General features: G+C 38.9%; 1 protein-coding gene across 5 annotated transcripts in view; it reads right to left on the bottom strand.

Moving 5' to 3' along the window:
- The window catches only part of LOC121885203 (inverted formin-2), an 83,592-nt gene that overhangs the window by 5,736 nt on the left and 54,569 nt on the right, over positions 1–23,287 (bottom strand). Inside the window, exon 3 of one of the 5 annotated variants that reach the window (XM_042394425.1) lies at positions 337–508. The exons of 2 other annotated variants lie outside the window; for them this stretch is intronic. The gene's annotated coding sequence lies outside the window, so the exon portion shown is untranslated. Of the gene's footprint in view, positions 1–336; positions 2,304–9,558; positions 10,878–23,287 lie in introns of those variants that run through there. 2 more of the 5 variants (XM_042394428.1, XM_042394427.1) reach the window with 2 other exon arrangements.

The raw sequence follows: 23,287 nt of genomic DNA, 5'->3' as shown, positions 1-23,287 counted from the left end.
ACTAGAGGTCAAAACCTCCATAGGGTACCTTTAAAATATTACGATTATAATAATGACCATGGTATGAAATGGCTAATAACCTCAATTTATGTCAATTTAACTGGCTTTAAATCGTTTTCAGACAATGTCTGAGCAAAATGATCTCAGTGTTTTATTTACGTGAACTCACTGAACCAAGCAGATATTTTCATGTGTTAGCAAGAATCAAACAGAGGATTAAATCCTATTATAAGTATGTAGACAAACGTAAGAAATACAGTATATGGCCTTCTTAAAGAACGGCCTTGCAACTCCCTCAATGTTAGTCAGAAAATTAATAAGCAATCTGCAACTTACTTAATTCAAATTTGATGGCGACGTTGTCGGTAGATTCATACAAAAAACAAATACAGACAACCTGAATACGACAAGAACACTGGCTGGGAACTGTGTGGCTTTCCAGGACCAGATCCTGAGCACACACCAATGGGAGGAAACCGGTGAAAACAGCAGGAAACAGTGCACTTCCCTAACACAAAACACAGAGATGTGATTGGAGAGCACTTCCTATTGCCATGGTTACAGGAAACTGGTCAAGGATGTCCTTTTTTAATGGACTTCATTTTGAGTGTGAGTCTGAACACAATACTACACACACATGTGAGTACACACAAACACTTTGTATTCCTCAAGTCTTTCAGACAAGCTCAAATCCCTATTATAAATGTTATTACGCGTCATCATTTCTGTCGGATATGTTAAGCCTCTTATGACATGATATACAAGCTGATATAATAGGATGAAAGTCAACAACTTGTGGCACAAAGAAAAGTCTTGTGTAAAGGGGCTTACAAAGCTTTTTTACTTTGAGTAAAAAAAGGCAACAAAACACCAAACAGAGAAGTCGAACCACAGTACATACAGTCTGACCTTTGCATTGGAGCTTTATCTGGAAAAAAAGAACAAAATAAACAAAAGCGGTTTCAAAGTGAAAGGGAAACGGCTGTTTCATTGCCACCGAAGCAGCTCACATTAGTCCCGGCGTTGCCAGCGCAGGTCAACAGATGCAGAGAGATGGTGGCTGCTGTGAATGACTGGCTGCTATCTGATTGAGCCAGCATTCAGGGGACAAATAAATGACACATGGACACAGAAAGACGCACACTCCAATGCAAGTCCAGCTCTCATTATCTATCTAATAAGTTTTGATGCTGGGCTGAAAGGGAGAAAGTCTTTGCTCTCCCTCAATATCCCTGCCTGGCACCCCTACAATCCTCTGATATTGAAGAAGAGAGTAATATTAAAAGATCTGTTATCAAGGGCCCAATTGTAATTCGGAGGTGATACTCCCAGACAACCTGCCAGAAAAGGATTCAGGTGCTGTACTCTGTCTTAAAACCACAAAAACGATAGTGTCTTCATTTAGTACTCTTCAAATACTTAATTTATTCTTAATGTACTTTTGATGTTGACTTAATTGGGTTAAATTTGGGTTTTGGGAAAGACTCATAAGTACAGGGGGCAGACATAATAAAATGAACATCTTGTATCTTATGGCAAGAGTTCCTGAATAGTCCTACTTATCTTTCCCATACACAATGTTAAGCAACTGGCTGATTAGTGTCTAATACCTGCATGAGCATGAATCTCTTCTAATGGAATCATCAGCACAAATCAGCAGTGATGGAAATGGAAAAAGGTTCACTGAAAAAGAAAACTTCAGAAGTACAAGATTATGTTCTTTTTTCAGAAATCAGTCTTAGACAACATTCAGTCGTTAAATCGCAACTGCACATTGAGCTTTGTAATATTTACTCGATACATTGAGCTGCTAAAATCAAAAAACAAATGTAGCTCTGTGTTTTGTTTTGCGGCTCCAGCTTAAGTCTTCTTCAGTGTAAAGTCCCTTTAGTGAAACTTGCATTGTCTTAGAGCTCCGAGCAGCAGTGAGAGCTGGGAACACTATGGTATTTGTTAAGGTTGTTATAGAGCTGTGAAGTGGGAGGAGTTGCTGCTTCCAGAAGATTCTCATGATTCTGTAAGCAATATCCTAAAGGTTTCCTCACATAAAAACATGGGCCATTACCCAATAATGTAATGGCCATAGAGGTTTATGTTGTGGCCACAAGTGTTAATTACTTCAACCCTGTTTTGGAGGAATCATGTTTTCTGACATGTCATACTACAATACCCATGAGCCTCAGTTGTGATTGCTATCGAGAGATAATACAGGTTTCTTGCTGAAATTTACCTCAGTTGTCATCATTAAATCCCCCTCCACTCAATGTTGTTTGAGTTTCACTGTGCAGAATGATATATGTGCACAGTCTGACACTAGAAGGCTGTTTTCACTTTCATTTGCTGAAAGTGGAAAATTTCTCTGTGCTCACCTTAAAGCTGAATTTTAGGTGTCTACCTACAAGCATGATTTGTGACATCACAACTAGTTTGGAGCAATCATAGTCCAGTATGTGGACAGATGTGATGTAGAAACTCGAAGCCTCCAGTGCACTAAGAATGAGATTCTGGATTTTGTGGGAAAAACATATCAGACACAGCTTATTATTCAAAATTATTTTATATGTTTTAAAATATGTCTGGAGGGGATCTTTAACTTCTCCTAAAGTTTTCTGTATTTTTCAAAAAAAATGATATTTTTCAAAGAAATTGTTAATATTTTGTAGTGATGATTCAACCCAGAGAATTTCACGCCAATCCATGACATTGGATAAAACATTGCCTGGGGGAAAAAATGAATAAAACAGGAGCAACCGCCCCAGAGGCGCTCCTCACACAACACAACTCTATTGAAAATCTGGTATTATGGCCTTTTTAACCCATTTTTATAGATACTGAGTCTGTTTTAAACATCTGTGACATCTTATTCACCAAAAGTTTTTTAAATTCCTATAAATCCATCTTTCCTTACAGCCCAGATTCCTCTCTGTCCTCCAGCAGGCTATTTACATAAAAATATAAATTATTAATGACCACCTCCTCCTTGCTGGAGGTGTGGCCCCCACCTTCACCCCCAGCCAATTGGAATACAAACTAATGAATAACGCAAGTTCCCTCACACTGCATCTTTACCTGCAGTAATGGCTGGAGACATAAGACAGTATATAACTGTCTATGAACTGGAGTCTGATCATGAATGGGAAGAACCTGCTGTTGCACAGTTGAGATTTCAAAAGATGTTTCAGAACAGTTAGATCGTGTCTAAATTTTATGACAAAGCAAAAGTCATTTTTTCAAACTTACCTGGATGTTGCTGACTTAGCTTTAGCTTACAGATATATTATATTCCTTTAGCTGAGTAACAGAAAGAAACGATGTTTACGAGTTGGCTTGTTTTAAAATTTCATCAAAAGATTTAAGATGAAAAAGTTGAAAATCCTGCAGCGTACTGAGTCTCGTGCAGCAGACAGTTGGCTGTAAAACGTGCGGAACACACACACAACCACTTACTGAACGAAGGGAAGATTGTCTCCACAAATGAATTTCAGCCACTCCTGATGTAAATTTCCGTCCTCTGGAAGGTTGTAAAGACTTTTTAACTGCTGAACAACCAGCAACACTTCCATTGTCCTGCTTTGCTCGTCATTCGGCTGCAATGCAAGCTCTGACTACAGAAGTTAACTAACGGGTTCCGCCTCAACACCTCTAGCTCTTGAGACCCAAAATTCAAAATTTCAAATAACTTAAAAAGACCGAGGAGATAGAATTGAATAATTTTACAGCACATGAGGGTCACACCATCACCCTAATCCATCCCAAAATTCATTAGGGCCTGAGCACTTGGGCCCAATGGTACATTTAAAAAAGAAAAAAATATATATATATATATTCTGGACAGGAAGTCAGCTGTTTTGGATTTCGTGCATCAGTTTTCATTTTATGAACACATTTGAGGCCTTTAGGATGCAAAAAACTCATGAAATGTTGCATCAATTTTCGAACTACTAAGTATTTGATTTGATACTGCAGTTGGGCTTGGGCGTGGCATGTCAGCTCTATACCACTCCCTTATTACTTTGAGCATATCTGAGGTGCTGGGGTGCTCGAATACTCATGAAACTTTGCACATGCATCAGAAGGTGTAACTTGATGTCTGATATGGTTGTTGGGTTTGGCTTGAGGGCGCTCCCTAGAAAATTTCAAAGTCAAATCCCCACCTCTAAATTTGACGTAGATGTACAAAATTTGTTAGGCAGATGTATCATCCCCACACTTTAAAAAAGCCTCTTGGAGCCATACTCTTAATCCAACAGGAAGTCAGCCATTTTGAATTTACTGGGCAATTTTTTCACAAAGGAAGCCATTGACAGGGGTTGTACTTTAACAAACTCCTCCTAAAGAATTAACCCGAGTGGCTTCAAATTTCAAATCTAAACACCTTTGTGATGCTAAATTGCGAAGAATTTTGCCCAAAACATTTTGCCCAAAACATGAAACAGGAAGTTGTTGTAACTTCACTTAACATTGTCCAATCTGCCCCAAATTTCTCATGCTTGAGTCCAGGTCTGAGCACATCTACATGTCAATATTGAGTCATAGTCAATGCGCCACCTACTGACAACAGGAAGTGAGCCTTATGTGAAAGACATCATCTGATTTACAAGAATTTTACATTGTGTGGTCTACACGATATATTCAACATGACGTATAATTAGTGGGTGTTCTCTAGAGCCACGTAGTGAACATAGGAAGTGATAGTTATCTCCTACATGCAATGTCCAATATTCATGGAAATATATATCTCTGTCAGTTGCCCTCTGGAAAATATATTGCTGTATTAATATTTCACTTATGTAGTATTGCCTACGGGCAACAGGAGGTGAGGCCTAAATGACACAGTTCATCAAATGTATACACAATTTCCACAAGTCATCTCCAGCACCACGTACTGAACAAAGGAAATAATATTTTACCCACTCACCCATTCAGAAAGTGTCTAATAATCCTGACAATTCAGAGCTGTGACCATCGACCTCCAGTAGTGATACCACAGCTCTCGGCTTCTCTGACGCACGCAAGGTGCGAGGGGCCCGTTCATCGCTGCTTGTAGTTTTAATTTTTCAAATACAAGCCCTTGAATATGCAAAGGCATGTTCAGAGACAATGACGGAGGTGAACAACGACGGTGATGATGTTCATGAGGATGCACTAAAGATGACAAAGATGATGAAAAAGGATGATTATGATGATGATGATGATGATGATGATGATAAAGGTGTACTAAAGATGACGATGATGGGGATGAAAGTGACAATGATTGTAATAAAGGGGGATGCATGAACGTGATGATGATGAGGATGCACTAAAGATGATGAGGATGATGAAGAGGATGAGGTTAATGATGACAGTGATGATGAAGATGAAGGTCACAAAGACGATGAAGATAATGCTAATGACGATGATGCAGATGATGATGAGGAGGATTATGACGATGACAATAATATTATACTAAAGATGATAAAAATGATGATGATGATGAAAAAGAATGACAATGGTGATGATGATGGCGATGCTGAAGATATGGATGAGGATGCTGATGGCACCTGCAGCAGTGTAATGAAGACGTTGTGGTGCAAAAAGCAGCTGAGAGAATCCTCCAGTTAATGATCCCAGACATGTAAATCTATTCATGAGCTCTTAATGTGAAGAGCTAATGTGACTGTTTTCATCTGAGTGTGGAGCCGCCGCTCTGACAGGCTGACGGAGCCAGCAGACGGCTGAAGTGGGAGTTCAGTGATTGGACTTTTTTTTTCTGTGTGTATGACTAAAGACTACCAGGGACATGTTAAGTGCTCTTTGACTGGCCATCCACTGTTAACCCACACTGTTACAACACTGTTCATCACATCCTGCTCACTGCTAATGCCTTCAAAAGTCTGACGGAGAGTGGGGGAAGAAAGAAAGAGGGAGAGAAAACATTGAGCTTTTGTGCATAAGACAAAGCTTCAGTGATCACAGCATTATTCGCCACATGAATTGCAAGTATCTGGACAGGAAGGTGTAAAAACTTTTACTTCGCCATCTTACTACTTTTCGTGTCATGTTCTTTGTTACATGCTCTTATTGTACTTTTTCTTTTTGACGGTAAAACTAAGGTTAGTAGCTGCTGTGAGGTGGGGGGTGTGGTAATCAGGGGCAGAGCTAGACTCTCAGCACAGAGGGGGTGTTCAAATGTTTCAAACTGGGGACATCATGCAGCGCTCTACGTGCATCTATTGGCGAACGGTTCAGCACCACCACCGATAGACAACAACAGGCCAGGTGCACTGTCTCAGTACCATGTCTTTCTTACATGGGAATAAAATAAACATAAAAGAGACAGAGCGGTCTACAACACTAATCAAACATAACTTAGTCAGTCAATGACACATACAGAGTTAAACAAAAGATTAATCTAACATTCTGACTGATTTCTACATAACCAAAATTCAAGTTAATAATATCCTCCATAGAACAAAATAATCTGAACAGGTTGTACATATCACAGTCCCTTTTTAAAACTTCATCCTCCTCTCCTTCATGGTGGCAAACCTGCCGACCACTTTGCCTTTGTCAATGTTTACATGCCGCTCAACACACAGCAAAGTGAGACTGGATAGTCTGGCCTCATTGATGCATGAACGCGAATAGCCCTTCATTCACCATGAACATAAAAGTTTTCAGCCAACTTAGTCTTATACTTTGAATCACTGCTTCGGTCTTCACTTCCTGTGGAGTCAAGGGAAATACAAACGGTGCCACTCTGCCATTGTGGTTGGAGGGGGAATTCCATCCATTGTGATAAAGACTACCAGAGAATGAATAGAAAAAGTTAAGATCTACTATTCCTGCTGTGCTGCCCAGTTGGGTCATGCGCTATGTCCCCAGAGGGCCTCTACTGAACGTGGGCCCTGGCGCGGTCGCCCTGTGCCCCCGCAGTTGCTCCACTCATGGTGGTAATGGTTCATTCTAAATGTCATATTTGATATATACGTTCTTTTGAATTCAAAATAAAAACAACAACAAAAGGGGACTGACAAGATATTTTAACGAGACTTTTAGAGGCTGAGTTTTAAAACACTGGAGAGCTATGTTGTTCAGCAGGTCGGTTTTTTTGGACATAAGGAAAAAAGACGGACTCTGAGGTGAAGCAGTTTGGTAAACAAATGCAGAAGTGAGATGCAGAAGATGTAATTTATCTGAGCGTAGCCGTTTCTCTTATCTGCTGTGTGGACAGGCAGAGAGAGGCAAGTGCGACATCAGCCCTGAGTTTATCACAGCAGCTCAGTGCTGTTCATCAGGCCTGTTTACACACAACATCAATAATCTTACAGCAGGAACTATGCGTGTTGTATGTAGAAGATACTTTGAATGTGTGTGTGTGTTGTTATGAGGTTGGTGTGATGTATCAACACATTCCAGTGGAACTAAAGTCAAGACACCTGGGCTATTCATTTACTGATAAAGACTACAAGACACAGTTGAAAGGTCCAGAAAAAGGCTAGTAAGTGGGCATTTGAGTCAACACTATTCTACTAGCTCACCATCCATCCAAACTTTCTTTCATATTGGTAATAAGCAGAAAAGACAAGTCAACCTTTTCTAAATAGAGAAGAAAAGCGATGCTGTGACCAAGCAATCAAGCTTTCCATGAACAAAACAACACACTAATATTTTCTGGGATTGATTTCTCTGCACTCTAATCACCAATTTAACAAGCATAAGACACTTTTTGTTCACACACTGCTCAGTACTTTTACACCACTGTTTTGTTTTGTTTTGTTTTTTCATTTTTCTTGTCATCTCAAAATGCTAATAGGCCTCATTGTTGCTTGTTTTGACTCAGAGCTGTAGTTAGCAATGAAAACACTGCCGTCATGTCGTCTGTATTGTTTCTGTGTTTTCTTACATACAAAAGTTTGTTTGACGTAGGATCTCTGAAGTTTACTGCAATAATTCTTTGTACGTTTTGAGGTGCATGCATGTAATTTGATGCATTTAATAACAGAAGAATATTTTACATAAAAATGGACTCGATTCAGTGTGTAATTCAGTGTACTCTGTAATTTACTTCTCCTTCAAAGTCTCTATTGAGTGATTAGTCCTTATCTGTCCAGTCAACCATAAGAGGGTACAGTAACAGGACGACTTCACTGGTCAATGACCAGTATTTATGTAAATTTCACACTACCCTAAAAGAGCATCCGCCCCGATGAGCTGCAATGACTGCTGCATCAGGGACTGAGCTCTGAGTTTTGATTGTCAATAACATCATGGAGTGTTCACTGACAGAGAATGTGTCTGTAGAAGGAAATTATAAGCTCAGTTGATGAATTTGAAACATTTGTATCAGGAAATTGGACCCATCGCTGGAGCTTAGACAGCTCAGGAGCAAAGTGGAGGCAGTTGATGTTGAGTTCAGGAACACAACACAGGGATAATAGATAAATACCTGACGTCTAGAAGCTAGCTTTAGCGAAATATTATCATTTCTTTTTCAAAAACTTAACCATATGATTTAGAGTACTGGTTCTCAAAGTGGGGTCTGAGAACCCTCAGGGGTGCTTGATGGGGTTCCAGGTCCCCAGCAAAAAGGGGAATAATTTATTTTCACTATAATTCCATCCATAAGAAACACAGTGACAGGATGTGTGACTATTTTGGTCATGGGTTTCATAAACTTTCTGTAATAAAACATCTAAAAGCAAAAATCTTATCAGATGGGGGTCTGTGGTCTAATTTGTGTCAGTTTAGGTGTCTTTGATGTGAAAAGTTTGAGAACCAAAGATTTAGAGAAATAGTGCCAGTTAATCAGATTCTTTCATCATATTTGGGATGTGATGCTTGCTGTTGCTGACTTGTTATCCTGCAATTCCAATTATTTGCAAGGAAATTTATTTTTTGTGCTGCTTCCAGACGTCTGTTCTGTGTTTCAGGAACAATACTTTGCTGGTTAAGAGGCGAGTTCTAGATGACAGTTATAAGTTGAAATCTTTTGTAAAATATTCAGATACTGAGACTGAAAGTTCTTTCTTGACCTTGTGAATAATATAGTCAACAACATACTGTAATCTTGACTCATGGTCTAACTCTTAACTTTTTCCGGAGCTTTCAGCTGCATCTCAAGGTTTGTTTGTTTTTTTATCAGTGAATGGAGTTGTTGACTCAGTTGTCTCTCAACTATGTAAGTTCAATACAACATTTTTTGGGTACCCTTTAATGATTGCTGTTCATCAGTTTTTGTATTATTGATATTGGCTATATCACAAGTTTTTTTTATTATTAGATGTATGATTTTCTGCATGCCATTATGCCAGGTCATGAGTCCAAATTTCCCCAGCACAAAACCACTTTGTCTGTTTGGCCACCAAAGATATATATTTTCTAATGAATATAATTCAATACGTTACTAATTCATTTGAAGAAAACATTTATTTTTTAACACACATTAAGTTATGTTATTCTAGATCCATGTTATTGTATATTTTTTTCTCTAAAAAAAACTATAAAGTAATCCTTTAGAGTAAAAATGATCAGATCCTCATGCATAGTATGTGTGTAATAATAGAATGGAAGTATTACCAAGGACATAACCTTGGTGTCCTCGATGGTAGCTGTACGGCCTGGCAGCCTGTTTAACACAACAAAACTGGAAGTGAAATACAGGAAAAATGTGCAAAAAAAGTAAAATACAATTACATTTTCTTAATAAATTAATAATGACTACTGGTAAATCAAACTAATGGTTACATGCAAATTAAAATAATTAAAATACAAACTCAGGATCAGGCCTCTTTATCGTTATTCATTACAAGTCTGCAGCAGTTACACACACATACACACATAAAGATAATTATGCCAGTTATAAACAAAAGTAGTGTTGAGCAGAAGAGGAGATGCTTGTCATTTTTCAACTGTGCCAATTACTAGTCTTGTATCTTCTCATCATACTCTTCAGGAGTTGTCAGGTTGTCAGGTGAGTGACACCTAAGGAGTGAGATATCTCACACCTCAGCACTGAGTGACTGCAGGGGCTGAACTCTTGACCCAACTAATGACTACTCACCAGACCAACTGTGCACTTGACAATTCAAAAGAGTAAAAAGAGAGCACTAATTGTTTAATTGACGTGCAAAGCGTTGTTGTTAACAGCTTGACGCCTCCAAGTCCTCACAGTCCTCCTGACACAACGTCTGTCAGTCAGTGAGTCTACGCCCTGGTGGCTATCTGCGCTCCCACATGTGTGTCTTGCAGCCTCGGGCCTCACGCTGTCAGATCGGCTTTCCACGGCAGACAGCACAAGGTGATCAGATGATAACCCTCAGCCGGGGCTGCCCCGCGGTCACTTGGCTGTCCACATTCATTCTCAGTCAGCCGTCGTCCTGTGCTCACCAGCCAATTTGGTAACTTTGCTGATTTACTGTCTTGCTGAGGGTCAAATATCAAAATCAGTTTCATCTCTGAGCATTCAGTACAGAGTCCACTTAATGTTTTAGGAGGACATATAGCTGATTATGTCCACTCCCTTAAAACTTACCCTGACCATAACCATGAAAACTACAGGCCAACCTCAACCATAACCAAAAAGCAGCTCTGCCATCAGACCTTCACTTCTGCAGGAGAACGTTCCATGAGAAATTATGTAACTTTAATAAAAACCAGTGCAGAATTGTGTTTCATTATTATGCATAAGCTATGTTGAGCAAGTTTCAAGTCTCTGTGAGTTGATTTTGATAGCGTAATAAAATGAAGTTAAACCAATGGCACCCGGAAGGCAGGAAAAACTCATTTAGAATTTCATCACCACTTGCATTAATCAGAAAATGGCTGTTGGTATGTGAGTTATAAGCACATAGTATTTACAAAACCACTGGAATGGCCCTTTACAGTAAATACAAAATTTATCAAATAACCATGTAGGAAATCATCTCTCATGTCCGCAAATGAAATGTGAGTCCCCATAATGTGACTGTGTGAATAGGTTTTACATACATACAATGCTTTTTTTTAAAAAAAAAAAAAAAATCAGATAAAAACTGGCATTTAAGTAAACGATAATACTAAAGGCTAGGTAAAAAATACTGAAGATGGGTGGAATTACTTGTACTCCTATATAGGGCTGCAACAAACAACTGGTACTAAAAGGAAACCACTCTCATATGTGTCCAATAAATATAAAGCTGCAGCCACACTGCAAAAACAGCCCTACTGGAAAGAAGCCAAATCCTCTTAAATATGAACAAATTATCTTTTATCGAGCGAAAAAATCTGCCAGTGGGGTAGCCAATTTTGCTTGGCTAGAATTATTAAAACTAGCATAAATGTCTAGCCACTGAAAGACCATAATGGGCCTTAAAACTAGACATTAAATGCCAAAATTTAAGCAAGTTGTGCTTGTTACAAGCAATGAAAACTCAGTTATTTAAGACAGACTTACTTAAAATTGTGTTTTCATGTCTTGATCGAGCTGACTTTAAGAATTTATACCTTAATCTAAGATCAATAATTAGCAAAAAAGAAAAAAAATAAAAGCTTAGAACGAGACACAATTTCTTCAAGAAAGTTGCCTACAAGCACCCCTAAAGCTCACAAATTAATATGTCCTATGTATAATTGGATATCTTATATCCATGCAAAAATCTTAAAAATGAAATCGTAAAAGCAACGATAAAACACACACCACTGTGAAACTGCAACTTATTTTTACATTACAGTTTATGTACAGATGAAACAAAAAAGATATAATGTGTTCATTTGTTAGTTTTAGAGGCACTGGTAGGCAGATTTTGTCATCTTTGGACACAGCCAGGCTAGCTATTTTTGCCTGTCCAGTCTTTATGCTAAGCTGAGCTAACAGTCTCCTGGCTGTGGATTCATATTTAAGGACAGGTATCAATCTTTTCATCTAACTTTCAGCAAGAAAGCAAACAGTATTTCCCAAAATATCAAACTATTCCATTAACTGCAATAAAAACTGAACCACCAACCATATTTCCATATTTAGGTCAAGTGATGACAACCGAACCATCTAAATGACAACTGAGCAAAATATATCTACTGAAGAAGACTATGATGCGATTAAAATTTCCGAAGAAATCTACTAAGTGGCCCTTGAGCTTAATTTTTTCATTTTTTTTCAATGTGTTAATAATTTTAATAATACTTGTTAATAATAAATTAACACTTGTTTGTACAAAAATTTCATCGTTGGTTTTGGTGTCTTTGAGGGATTTGCTGATAATGATAAAACAACATATCCTACAAAGTAACATTACAGCTTGGTGGGAAGAAAGAAAGAAATAAGAACAGAATAACGAGGGGAGATGTGAAGAAGATAGTCACAACTGATTCAAATCACAAAGACAAAACTCTCAAACTGTGTCATTGTTACCATTACAGGTAATTGTTGCCCATCGTGCAGATATCGACACGGCTGTGAAGAGTACATCTCTGATCACCAAAGCCTGACACTCTCTCTCCCCTCATCCCTAAACAACACATGGGTTGAGAATGAACAGAGTCTCAACAGGCGAGTAGAGGACAAAATGTGAGCCATTCAAGACTCTTGATGGCAATCACTGGACGGCTCGGTCGGAAATTGGTGCTGCTTTTTAATGTGTCTCCATGTCAGAGAGAAAACGCTAAAGAGCACTGAAGAGCTTAACTTTCCAAACCCATCAACTCAAACTGAGCACAAATATACTCACTGATGTTCACATTCACAGAGAAGACCACTACACAAAGACACATAAGACTAAAATCTTGTAGGCCAACAAACGTCCCCAAGAGGCAGCACTGGTTATTACACCCCCAAGAAAAGAAACAAAAAGAAAAATCTAATAATGATGACAAAGGTCTTTAAGATAAAAACAGTACAAAGTGGAAAGCATAAAGAAAAGGAAGTATAAAAACAAGGATAAAGATTTAATTCTGTCAGAGCCAGATGGCGAGGTCCTTGTCAGATAAATACAAACATTAAGGCATTTGAACAAATGACTAAAGCCCCAGTCATACATCTTTCTTAGCTTGGTCACTAACTGGACAGTAAATCCACACAGTATTCTGAAAATGGATTTGTCTGGAAACATTCCTCTTGGAGCAGTTTATACAACAGAGGAGGTTAAATAAAACTGGATGGTACAACACAGCTAATAGCCTTGGCTAAGATAGGTTCCTCCATTTTGGATGCTTTGGCTCTCTCTTCCCTCAAAGGTCAGCCCTGTCAAGATTGCTTGCCTGTTGGTCAATTACGCAAATTTGCAGGTCAAAGCTCACTAATGTTTAACACAACATGAAAAATGTGCGGATTGAGAACCAACTTCAACTTAAAAATGTAAGTGAGCACACCTGAAATGCTGGTAATAATCTCTCACTGACCAGGAAACCTCTGTGATGGGTGGTTAATTATTCTTTGGTAGTGGTTAACTCTATTTGAAAGTTTTTAGTGGCCTTTACCAAGCACTATTTCCCATAAGCCCAAGACTGATGCAGTTAAATGTCACCACATGGAGGCCAAGTAGATGTTTTTTAGACAGCAGAGATTGCAGCTAAAAAGTTTATCACAGTCTATATTAGCAAATAAAACACAGTACAACTCCACAAGACTTGTTATCTCCACAGCTTGAAGAGAAACCTTTGAGATCTGAGTGTGTATTGTGGGATCTGTTTTCATGCTTCGTGACTCAAAGTGGACATTAGTGTCAGACTTGGTCTGTCTTGAATATGGAGATGAGAGGTGGGTTAAAAGGCTTTCATTAGTCTCTAACCCAGTGCTTTATAAATGCCTCACACTCATCATGCAACGGTTCAGTCGCCTTCGTAAGTTGCAGGGTTATTCCCATATTCATGGTGACGTAGAGGTCAGAGTTTGAATTATTGTCAAGGTGCCTTTGAACAGTTTTTATGGCGAGAACTGTGTCTGGTTAACTTTTAGTCTTCGGCTGGTCAGCAGTCATTGTGCTTTAAAGTCCAGCAGTCAGACAAAACAATCAAGGTCTGCTTACTAGCTTGTTATGGAGATTTACTGTAATTGCATGGTCTTCAGTGGATGGAGATGTTCAAATTTTCTGTTCTTCTGGGTGGACAAGAACTCCTTTAAGTGCTCAGAAAACTTGTTTAACGTCTATAGTTCCACAACAACTGAGCAAAATCCATCTGCTGATGAAAACAATGTGATATGGTGGAAAGCTCTAAAACAAGCTTGTAAGTGGACCTTGAGTTGAAGGATGTCCCAATCAAGTTTTTTTTCTTTATATTGTGTATCTGTTGATCTTAGTAAATCTGCATATTTTACCAATCTGAATTATTGAATAACAATAATCTGTGTTTCAGCTGGTTTATTTTAGCAGATACCAATACATTGAAATAGGCCCAAATCAGCCCATATACCAATCCTTAGGATTGGCATAGTTGAGATTGTTTTATCAATGAACTATAAAGGTCAACTTTTAAGACAACATAGTTAAAAAGTTGTCAAAAATGACAACAGAACAAACTTCATCTGCTGATGAAGACTGAAAGCTTGAGATCAAGATAGAAAGTGGATCTTGAGTTGAGATTATTTTGTTTAATAACCTGTAATTTTTTTGAAAGAACATATAAAGATAATTACAGTTAATTTTAACTTGAGGCCAAATTTTGTCTTTGTAAGCGATTTTGCATTAAAAATCATCACTGAGAATGCAAATTGCAAACAGCCAGAAAGCAACATCTTCCAGCCGCCAACAACATGAGAAGGTGTTGCATACACTTCAAAATTTATTACATATAAATTACAGATAATTCAAACAAGAAAAAATGTAATTTTATTGGATTCATCATTCTGCGTGACTTTTAAAGCCGTCAGAATTGCCCTTCTCTGTAATATCTACGTAACAAGACAGCAACATTTCTAAATGTTCGGCTTCTAAATTTCCAAACTACCTGCTGTTTCCTGTGGATGGCACCATGCAGTGACAGTAGATGTGTGCCTTTGAGAAACGCTTGAGTCACCTAATTACCTAATCACTTCCAAGAACCGTCTATTGTATGTTTGTGCATCATTGAGGTTGGCAGAATGTCTACCTACATTCATTCACCTCCAGGAAAAACAATTAAAATGTTCCCATTCACAGTCACACGTGTCCATCTCACTGAATCAACTGAAAAGCTCTGAATCAAATGTCTCTCTGTTGGTGTGACTCATGACATTCACAATTCAGCAGACTTTCAATGGTCACGTCTGCTTTAAGTGCACTCTCAGTCAGGCAGGTGGCCAAACACCTGTCAGCTCCTCTGTGTAACTCACCATCTGTTGTATGTTTTGAAAATGCATCAAAGTCACATAAACTTCTTCCATCATTTTGGTTTTTGTGTGCCATGGACAGGAGAACAAGTGTGTTTTCTCCCTAAACTTACAAAATGTTATCCCAGCCAGTGTATTCTGTGTCATTTCATGGCGTATTCTGATTGGTTTGTTGGTAGATGCGGATTGTAGTAGCAGTCACATTGTGAGAAGATTTTACCATATTTCTCTCACGATTGTTAACTTTCATCTTAGACAGCCTAGAATCACTCAGTGTAAAGGGGCCTTTAGGAGGACTCCTGGTGGTAAGGTAAGATTCTTTGTAAATACCATGTTTGCAAAGGGCAAAAACAACTTTTAAATCCCATATTTTCACATGACCACAAGAGGTCTGTTGTCAGAAAAACAGCATTGCTCATTTCTTCACAAAATTAAAGTGAACTATGTTTATGTTTTTCTGACAAGGCTTAAAGTCTTGAGTCTAAAAATGACAAATATTATATTACAAATATACATGACACACACATTTCAAGCACCTCAGCTCCGCGTTTGCTCCTCAAGCGCCTCATTTCTGTCTCCATCTCTGTTAGTGGATTGTTTGCTCTCGCCCTGATTTCAGCGGACCAGAGGCTTGGGGGATCATTTGGAACTGAGCCTCTGGATTTAACACTGTGTGCCACAAGCCTCTTGCATGAGCGCCAACAGAGGTATTTTAGCAATTCAAATCTTCAACAGGGTGCAAATCAGTTCAGCAAGAAAAAGCTGCCCATCTGTGGATATACATATTATAGAGCTTTAGCTACAAAATCACCAGCTGTAGAGAACAAACTAATCCTTTTAGCAGAATCGCTCCTGTTTGCTGAAAAGAGACACCAGCCTTTGTCTCACTCAGGACAACATGAGGATACAGGAGGAAACAGTCCAACAGCAGAATGATTACAGTATGTCTGGGAGCAAGGTGAATCAATTTCTTTGAATCTTTCATAGGTGGTTACAATAACCTCTCTCTCTATCGCCTTATGGTTTCACAAAGCGAGGAAGTGGGAGCTGTTAGAATTAATGCAACTAAAAAGAGATTATTTTGCCACCAACAGTCATAGTTGGGATATTAATACAGTGAACTCACTGTTATATACTGTAGCTATCTTAAATGGATACCCCTTGTGAGAAACAGGTTAAAAAAGAAAGGTCCAAATCAAAGCAGAAGAGGCTGAGGTATCCTGACTTTTAGTTCCTACTTCGGGTGTACCAGAATACAAATGCGTTATTCCGCAAAGCACAAATAGTGGGTTTTTTACAAATTTTTGTTTCATACAAATATTTTAAAAATTATCTGTTTCGGGAAGAAAAAAGGAAAAAAATGTCAAATACCAGTGTGCAGGTCGATTACATGGCTATCTCAGTCTCTCTCCTCTGCTATCCGTCTATCAGCAGATCTCAACGAGCGGAGTCACATCCACCTGCTACATGACACACATTTCCTTATTTGGACATCACTCCCAGAGTTTGGGGTGTTCCCCAGAGATATAGCTGAGCTACCGACATATGCGAAGTGCTCCCAAGGGACTCTCCATAACCTTTTGTTCCCCTTCTCCTTTCCACAAAGTTAGGTTGTAAAAAATAGGCAATAAACGAAAAGTGCAAAGCAATAATCATCTTTGAAGTTCTTCCCTACACGTTACATGGTGTGCTGTCTCTGTGTTATGGGTGTATAAAGAGGTAGAGGTCTGTCTGCAATGAGGTGATGAGTTAAGTTTTAGTTCAGTAGTCTGAGACTCCAGTTCGAGACCTGGTGTGGGGAGCTCCTTCTTAAGGTAGTTTATTCATGAACACTTATTGTAACACATTAATTTTCTAAAATTAAAAGCATAATAAAAACAAGAAAACAGGATTTTTAAGCCTCCTTCCACTTTTATTCAAATACAAATACAAATAATTTTGCTGCCTCAACAAAAACAGATACAAATACAAATACTGGGCTCTCTGCACATCCCTAGTTCCTACTATGACTCACACTGCCCAAAACACACTGCATCACATTTACTATGCTGCAAGTCAGTAGTGTCCTTCATTAGACTCTCCACACCCCCAGTTTGTAACACAGTTGATGTGAAGACTTTTAAACATTTGTATTGTTAAATTGATAGAAGTTCCCACCCGTCCTTTGGGAAAGGTCATTGCTTTGAAGGACACCAACTCCTGTCTCTCTGCTCTATACTGTCATACCTCCCCTGATTAGAGAGACTGTCCTCCCAAGGAAATGACAGGACCAGTCGTTTATGCAAGTGCCCCAAAATGACATTTACGCTCAAGTGACAGAAGCCCTCTAGTGGAATTATGATGGGAGCAAAGGAGGAAATCAAATGACGTTATTATAGAGCAGCAAACTCTGAAGTGGGGGGATGGGTCAACAGAGCACTGCACTGTGACACTGGAGATGGCTGTTTGTTTTCCGATTCCAAGGATTTCAGGAATGCATGGACTAACAATGCCTTTTGTCATTAGATTTAGCGGACTTGGAAATCAGAGGATGGGTAACTGAAGAGTCTGGGACTGCGGGATGCAGCGAAATTATTTTTCTGCTTTCTTTAATTCAAGAGAGAATGAAATGTAGTTATGTAGCGTTGGGTCACATTGCTTTGGAGATTGGCTGGCTAATACAAATATTACATTATCTTGAAAATACCAATGCTAACCAAACATGACTGGGAAATGTGCTGAAAATTAGATTCAAGAACTCGCCCCCAAAGTGGGTGGAGACCAGTGAAAACAATAGCAGAACCCATGATATTGACTAGTCATTAATAGGTCATTAAGTCCCTCTAGTGGAAAAGACCTAAAGTTAGCTGTTTTTATGGATTGGACTGTTTTGCCTTAATTTTAACTTGTGTGTTGGATTATCGTGTAAAGCTCAGCCTTGAAATGTCCAGGTACTTTTGAAAATAACCTGGAATGGTTTTGAAGGGAAGTTTACATTTGTTTTTAACCTGAGACCAAACTCTATCACTGTAAATATTACTGAGAATATGATACAAATTGGTAAAACTCAACCAAAACCAAAAAGCTAATTTAATTTAACAATCTTTTGATTTTAATATTGGCTGCTGCCTGACGTGTTTTGACATGTTGTTTTGAGTCTGAGTCACAAACTGAATCCATTATAACTGCTCTGAATCCAAGCTGACTACAGCTGCCGTCCTCCATGAGGAAGCCATGAAGCAACTGAAAAAATTGAAACGATAGTTTGAAATGAACAATGCAGCAGGTGTCGACCTTACACTCAAACTTCCAAATTCACGTTAGGCTGGCCCCTAGTTTCCTCACCAGTCTCCAAATTTGGAAAATGATGTCTGAACAATTCAGTAATATAAACTGAGATGAGAAGAGAATGTAAAACATGTACTGTATTTGCCTTATAGTGGGAGTTTGGGGCTCAACGTGTCTCTGTGTAAACTATAAAAGGTCTTGTATACAGTGTTTGGACAAGGCAGCATGTATGCTCTTTCATAATGTGGTTTCCATGCAGACAGCTTTTTAAAATCTTAAAATATGCTCTTTGGCCTTTGAGGAGTGGGCATGTAAATGCTCTGAAGTAAATGTTCTGACAAAGACGGAAAGTCATATGCTTTTAGTGGCCATGGTTACAGTGAATGGTGTGGCTCTGTCACTGAAACATGCAGACATTTTGTGAAATTTGGGTCATGTAGTTAGTCGATAATGGTCAGAATGGAGTGTGTCTGACAAACATGGGCCAAGTGGGAAAATGTAGGACAGTACATGTTAAGTGCATCCATTTAAGATCAGTTAGCCACTAGAGAGTAAGAAACATGGCCTCAGTAACACTTGTACATGTATTTAAGAGGACAGCATGAGGGAATATACTGTACATTTGGTCTTAATATTGGAGGAAAAATACTGAAGACAGAAGAAAGAAAAAAAAAGACTGCAGTGACAAACAGACATACAGTTATTGTAGGGCAAATGAATGTAGAAATAAAGATAAAAAGGCCAAACAAACACACTGCTGGTGTATAAAGCTAGTTATACAGTGTCTACAGGGTGCTGGTCTGTATAGTGTTTCACAGTTTCAGGCAGTGTAAAATGGGTTAGAATAAATAGTGTATGGAACATACAATAAATTATATATAGAGGTGGTCATATGTAGAGCTGTTGTTCAATAATGTACAGGCATACACAGTACATGCAACATGCACAATAAGTAATGCTAAAGCAGTCAGTCAATTAATTGATCAGTCAGCTGACAGAAAATGAACTGCTGACCCTTGAGGCAGACAGACAGAGAGGAATAAAGGTGCACTAGCAGCAACACAGTACTCGCAACAGATGATGCAAGAAAGAAAAAAATCAACTGTAAAAAAAGGAACAATTTAATTCATTTATTTAGTATAATTCTGTTTTTATCTGTTAAAATCCTTTTAAACTAATTATTTCAGGGTTCTGGGGACTCCTGATGCATATTTGCCAATTCATTTTTTTTTTTACATTTTTAATGATTAACTGATTAAGAGAAAATAAAACTATTCTGTTTTATTTTAATCTTTCTTTCTGTCTTTTTCCATATTTAACCTGGTAAAAAGTCTCACTGAGAGACCTGGTCAAGAGGGCAGCATAAACATTGTTACATTAATAAATACAAATAACATAAACAGACTAATACAATTGTCATACACACTACAACTGGGTGAACACAATATCCAGTTAATATGCAATACAAAATTATGGACAAAAGCCAGTTAAGATGTATATAATAAGAGCAAAAAAATTAAGAGCAAGCACATTGATCAAGAATACCATTTTCTTGATCCTTTAGAAATGACTTAAATTCCACAATAATCAGCTCTGACAGTTTCAGGTCCTCTTGTACATTGTTCCAGCAGGTGCATTAATAAAGAGCAGATTGACATAATACTGTACCATATAATACAATAATCCAATAAAGGTAAAAATAAATAAAAATGTGGATATCAAGTATTTCCTGGCCTGGAGGAAGAAACAGGATTTATTTCTAATGAAGAAACTTAATCTCAGTTTCAGCTTGGAAACAAGGCTTTCAACGACAAGTTCTGATCACTAATAATACCTAAATACTTAGGCCTATATATTGAGACCATTTCAATTCCAACCCCTTGGGCAGTTGATTAAACATTAATTACCATTAACATTAATGATTAAACAGTCATTTGTTGCAGCCTTGCTGTGAGTCTGGCTGTGATTGCAGATTGTTCAGTGACTGAAAGTTATGAGCAGGTGATCATACAGGACATACACTTGTTGCACAATATATATATATATATATATAAAACTAAAATATTTACGTCTGAATGTAGTTGTATAATCTTGTTTTAAGACATCATGTTATGAAGCTGTTAATGAGCGCGATGGCAGTGGGGAGGAAACTTTGGGTGTGAGTGTTCTTCCTCATAATGATCTGTAGTGCGAGAGGTGAGAGGTCCCGTATGTAACCGAGTCCAACCAGAGAGTGATGAGAGTGGAGAGAATGGACTCAGTGGCTGCCAGGACTGGATCCAGTAGAGGTATGTTGGACATTTGGTGCCCCAGGCAAGACCCACCACCACCACCACCACCTCACCCCCTCTGTCTGTGTATGTGTGTCTAATATGCAATTGTACTGAAGGGGGGAGGAGTGCTGGCACCACAGTGTGCCCAGAGTGTGGAGCAGGTTTTTTTGAAAGTCGAACAACCAGTGTTCTCTCATGCATCATCAGCAAAATTTTGGCTCTTCTGTCAATTTTGGGGGTTTTTTTGTCACAAACAGCAGATGGGCCAGTTCCATGACTGAAAGTACAGACAGAGCTGTAACTCAACACACACACTGAGTACTGCATATGTGTGCCAGGTCTGGCCGACTGATTTCCAAATTGTTTCAGAACTCAGAGAAACCACGGAGCTCCATGGTTTCTTAACTGTAGCTACTCTAATTGGCAGGCTAACTGCTAACATGCTAGCCACCATGGTAGCACTAATCAGTCAGAGTAGCTCTGCAAGCTTCTTACTAGTATCTCTATCTGTACCTTGCCATTTACTATTTCCTGGCATTTTCATTCAATAAAGAGTTTATATTAAAGAGGGATGTTATAACCAAGAAAGCTACACATGCCACTTTGATGAGAAGCACCTTGATTTTCCATTCTTGACTGTGTGGGGAAATACATACAGATTTGGCTGTGAAGGTGATTCATAAATTGCACATAAATCGGCGAGTGAACCCGCATCAGGCTGACCGGGAGACAGTGCCACACTGCCAGGGAGCAAGCAGCCAAGCAAACCTCGTTGTGGGCTGATCTGGTGGACTCAGTCGATGGAGACAGTGGCTTTTCTTCTTCTTCAACTTTTTTAAAATAACACATTAAAAAACTTTGTTTAGCCATTGTTATAGCGTTAATAGCTAGTTGGCTGAAGGCAGCTCAGGAAGGTCTGCGTGTCTGAGCCAGAGCAACTAATTATTGGCACATCCTGCCTGGACTTTGTTTTTGTTTCTCTGTTTCTCGTGTGTGGTCCTCCTGTGTTTATGTGCACCTCCTCTCACCTGCCCTGCATCACCCTTGTTAGCCCAGCCCTACTCCTAGTGTCTTCCCCAGTTTATCAGCTCCCAGTCTGCCCATGTGTTTCGTCACCTGTTGTCTGATTACTTTAGTTCCTGTTTTATTTTGAAATATTTTCTCCTTGTGTCTTGTTAGCGTTACTTCCTGAGTTTTCCCACCTTTGTTGATTACCTCATGTGTTTCACCTGTGTCTCATTTCCCTCACCTGTGATCAGTTTGCAATCACACCCTGTCTATTTATAGTCCAGTTTTCAGTTCGGTCTTTGTCGAGTCATCTGCGTTTATTCTGTGTTTCTGGTTAATGTTCCTGTGTCTCAGTGGCTCCAGTGACTATTGGTATGGTTTCATTAAAGATTCTGCATCGTATCCAGCCTGCCTGCCTGCCGTCTCTTGTGTTTGGGTCCACCTGCTCCACTTGCCACCCTGACAAATTATGTCCCGGAGACTTCCTACAACTTGTTTCAACAGTTCCATTTTAATCAGATGACAAATTCAACACATACAACAAGTCAACAATAAATCAAGTTTATATTTAGTTTTGTTACAAAATGTATTTTGATCAAACTTGGCTGGGTGGGCCAGTGCCGCCCAGAGCCATTACTTGCTTTTGTGCCTAAAGCTAATGAGCTTTGTAACTGGCAACTGCTTCCTAACAGTCAGTGAGAAAGCTTATTAACTGTCTTGGTAACAGGCCTTAAGAAAAGCCAAAAAATGTTTTGCTCAAGCTGGAACAGATTTGAGTTTGCTTTTCTCTGTTTGTGTCTTTTCACTGCATTCCTATGACTTCTTGCCATCATGGATTTCACACATTCAGAACTAAAGAGCATTTTCTCTGTGTGTACAGAGAAGACGTAGGCCGATAGAAAACACGGAGCTGCTGAGATTACAGTCAAATTATATTGCATGAAATGAACACTGAAACAGCTTCTGCCCCACTCTACTCACAGACTCTGGAGGGCTCCTGACCTTACTCTGCATTTCCTGCTTTAGGCTACTGCCTATGTAGCCTACAGTACGTCTATCTCCACTGACAGGATCAGTAGCTCCTGTAGAAGTTTGAATTTCTAAATGTTTACCTTACTTTATCCGTCTTAAGGTTAAGTAAGGTTTCTACAGTTGATAGTTGGAGAATTTTCAAACCACACACAGGCAGCAGCACCCAAATCAATTATTGAAAGTCTGTTCATCATCAGTCATGGATTAACTGTGTCAGTCACCTTTAACTAACCAAGGGATACAAATTTTGCTCATCACCCAAACCTCAGCTCAGACTCTCACTCAGTTTTGAATCTAAACTATTAAGTGTTAATGGTGTAGACCTTAAACCAAGAGTCACCTGGAGCACTTTGTTGGACACTTGGCATTAGAACTACATTTTGTGCATAGTAACATAACTCTGAATGTTCTATATCCAATCAGGCATGTGTTTGGACTTAACAGTAGC

Source organism: Thunnus maccoyii, chromosome 19 (genome assembly GCF_910596095.1).
Source record: "Thunnus maccoyii chromosome 19, fThuMac1.1, whole genome shotgun sequence".
NCBI classification, from domain to species: Eukaryota; Metazoa; Chordata; class Actinopteri; order Scombriformes; family Scombridae; genus Thunnus; species Thunnus maccoyii.
Note: the sequence above shows the minus strand (reverse complement) of the source record. Positions and strands in the feature narration are given on the sequence as shown.